Source organism: Octopus bimaculoides, chromosome 1 (genome assembly GCF_001194135.2).
Source record: "Octopus bimaculoides isolate UCB-OBI-ISO-001 chromosome 1, ASM119413v2, whole genome shotgun sequence".
NCBI classification, from domain to species: Eukaryota; Metazoa; Mollusca; class Cephalopoda; order Octopoda; family Octopodidae; genus Octopus; species Octopus bimaculoides.
The window spans coordinates 178,095,293-178,098,862 of record NC_068981.1 but is presented as its reverse complement, the minus strand read 5'-3'; the positions used below and the strand labels follow the sequence as shown (position 1 = coordinate 178,098,862).

At 33.2% G+C, this 3,570-nt stretch overlaps 1 long non-coding RNA gene across 1 annotated transcript in view; it reads left to right on the top strand.

Annotated features, from left to right (window-relative positions):
- Positions 1-661, top strand: part of LOC106871678 (uncharacterized) — a 184,634-nt gene extending 183,973 nt beyond the window's left edge. Inside the window, exon 4 of the long non-coding RNA XR_001409688.2 lies at positions 640-661. This is a non-coding gene — a long non-coding RNA (uncharacterized LOC106871678). The remainder of the gene's footprint in view (positions 1-639) is intronic.
- Positions 662-3,570: the final 2,909 nt, after the last annotated feature.

The window sequence follows — 3,570 nt, the reverse complement described above, 5'->3', positions numbered from 1 at the left end:
ACACACACACACACACACACACACACACATGTATGTAAGTATATGTGTGTATTGTGTGTGTGTGTGTGTGTGTGTGTATATATATATATATATATGTGTGTACATAATTCAGTTTTATTTTTTGATTAATGCATGCATGTTTGTTTTTGTTTTCATTTAGTATATATAAATGCAATCATGGCTATGTGATTTAAGAAATTCGCTGTACAGCCATTTGGTTCTGGGTCCAGCCCTACCACATGGTACTTTAGCAAGCGTCCTATGTTATTGTCTCGGGTTGAGTGAAATATAGTAGACGAAATCTGCAGAGGCCCATCATATAGTGTGTGTATGTGTGTGAATATGACTTATGGTATTAAAGTATGTAAAAGTGAGTAACTCTTTCAAGAATCATAATTCAGATGAACTTAACCATTTGATAAATAGCTATTGATAGTATATGTACCTGACTAAGTACTTGGAGTCAATATAAATGGCTAAAACTATTGACGCTGGTACTGCAGCATAAATACAGTTTTATGATGAAACAAGTAAAAGAGTTAAAAAAACGTTAAAATTGTGACTAAAAGTATGATTTACATTTTTTTTGTTTGTTTTGTATGATCATTTATTTAGTTTTATGTTTTATTTCTCTTTCAGTTACCCTTGTAGAGTGGCTAACATCCTCTCTAGTAAATATTGGATTGAATGCCAATGTATAACCCAGGTTTTTCATGACTGCTAACTAAGCTATACTCTGAGACCAGCCATGATGAATGAGATGGAAAGGCACATTGCTCAGAACAATGACAGACTGCAATGTATCAAGCAGGTAAGTAACTTGATTTAGCTACCGTTATCAGGTATGAAAATGACAATGAAGAGATGTAGTGTATGTTGGGGACATGTGCGCATAAGAACATTTAAAAAGTTCTGGGGGAAATCTAGTTAAAAGAGAACTGGGAAAAATTATCATTGAAAGCGAGGTATTTGGAAAATGCTTGATGTGTGAAAAATATTATTGTAAAATGCTTGATTAGGAAATAACCTGTGTGACAAGGTCAAAGAAAATTCTGTAGATAAATTCTTAGTTGATTGACTAAGAAATATTATTGTTTATGAAAATATTTTACCAGTATTGAGTGAATAGTGCTGTTCTAAGAAAGTCAACCATCTAGAAATGATACATGACAGACAGACATCCATTGGTTTTTCATGTTAATATGAAAGTCTTATTCTCATCTAAAGATCAAGCTCACTAAATTATTTCTAAATATTTAGACCAGAGATATTTGTTATGCATTAGATTTAGCTTTTCTGTATCTTTTTTTTTTTTTTGGTGGTCTTATTTTTTTTCCTTCTCCCTTAATCCAGCATATTTATCTTCTACAGAAGATTATATTCTTTATTGATTTGATTTTCACAGATACATTTCATACGTCTAAAAATAGCAATGATTTAGCTGTTAAGAAAAATATTGATTTTCCTTTGTTCCTGGTTTAAAACAAACATAAACAAAAAAGATCTAAATCTTGAAATGCTTTGTAAAAATACCATACAGATAGTATGTGGCTAAAATCTTTGTTATAAATTTGTACTATTCACAGACTAATGGTATAGATTTTTAAATGGTGCTATGATGAATAAAAGATTTAATAAAGGTTTGGTTTTGTAGATGGTTATTCCTGAGAAGGTGGAGGCGCAATGGCCCAGTGGTTAGGGCTGTGGACTCGCGGTCATAGGATCGTGGTTTCAATTCCCAGACCTGGCGTTGTGAGTGTTTATTGAGCGAAAACACCTAAAGCTCCACGAGGCTCCGGCAGGGGGTGGTGGCGAACCCTGCTGTACTCTTCCACCACAACTTTGTCTCACTCTTACTTCCTGTTTCTGTTGTGCCTGTAATTCAAAGGGTCAGCCTTGTCACACTGTGTCACGCTGAATATCCCCGAGAACTACATTAAGGGTACACGTGTCTGTGGAGTGCTCGGCCACTTGCACGTTAATTACACAAGCAGGCTGTTCCGTTGATCGGATCAACTGGAACCCTCAACGTCATAAGCGACGGAGTGCCAACAACAACAATTCCTGAGAAGATAAAACAGTAGTTTTGTTATGATTTTGGTTAAGAAATGTTATCAAAAAACAAAAAAAGAATGTGCTGGTATAACTGATCCTTAAAGAGATACAATTAAAAATCCCTTTTAGCATTCTCCAGTTGTAAAAAGCAAATAGATTGATATTTTATTATGATTATATTGATGGCCAGTATGAGTGTCATATTTACTGCTTTTCTTTGTGCAGAACAAAAGTAGTCTATGTTGTTTGTTTATTTTCTTTTTGTTTTGTTTCCAACCACATAACCTGGTGAAGTTGCTATCTGTTTATATGCTTAGTCTTTACAATCTGTTAAACTCAATCAAATCATATTAAAAAAAAAGATTCTGTTTTTTTTCTTTCATTTTTGAAACTGCTCCTCAATCATCTTGTTTTATTTAATTTGCTAACAGATGGCTGAAGTCTTCAGGGGTGGTGGTGAGGTGGTGTCAACTGAGAGGATATTTATGAATATAGTCTCTTTAATGATGAAATAGTTCTATAGTCAGGGTATATTTCTGATTGGACTATTACTGTTCATTATATACTAGAAAAATATGAGACAAAAATCTTATCTTGTCAAGGAGCCAAAAGACATTAACTTTTGTCAAAATTGTATACCCTACAACATTTGTAATTGTCAAAGGTTAATTGACTTGCTTCTTCAGTAAGTGTAAAGTAAAAGAGGAACCCTTGCATCAAGTTAATCTTGCGTAAGTGAAAGGTCTGCTGAACTATCTGTTGCAGCCTCATTCTTCTTTTTTTTTTTTTTTAGCTTGTTAGATTTTGATTCTTTTCTGTAGTATACTGAACCTCATATTTCTTACCTAGTTTTATTTGTTGATATTCAAATAATTTATATCACGTAACATGTCATAATTCTTTTATTATTTATTGTCCCCCCCCCCCACTTCACAAACATCCTTGTTCATGCATAACTGCCCACCTCCCAACTCACTTGTCTCACATTCACAATCCATTTTTTTTTATAGGCTGCCTTCATTAGCTAACCTTTTTTCTTATTGTGTAATACTGCTCTAACCTGATAAACACACTCTGGTTTGTAGTTCAGCTGACACTGACAACATGACACTTAAAATGAATTTTTCAAACTATTTCATGCTGCTTAATTTTAGTATCTAGCTAATCAATGTTTGCTATGCCAATTGTTTATATCTCTTCTCATCCTTTCTTCCACAAAACTAAAGTGATTCTGGATGTTTACAATAATCAATTAACTTGTATCATCACTGCATCTGAGCAAAACCTGTTATCTGCTATTAAATCTAGTGACAATAAAGTCTCAGTTGAGTTATATAATAATATGATGGAAAATGTTAAAATCGAAAAAAATAAACATAATGAATTCGATGAAATTAATAGGGAAGTGACAACTGGAAAAAGATAAGGTGGCAAGATAAATATCCATTTATGCATTCCTTTTGCAAAATGGCAGGAAATTTTCTTAGAGATCCTGATGAAATTAACAGTTTTTAA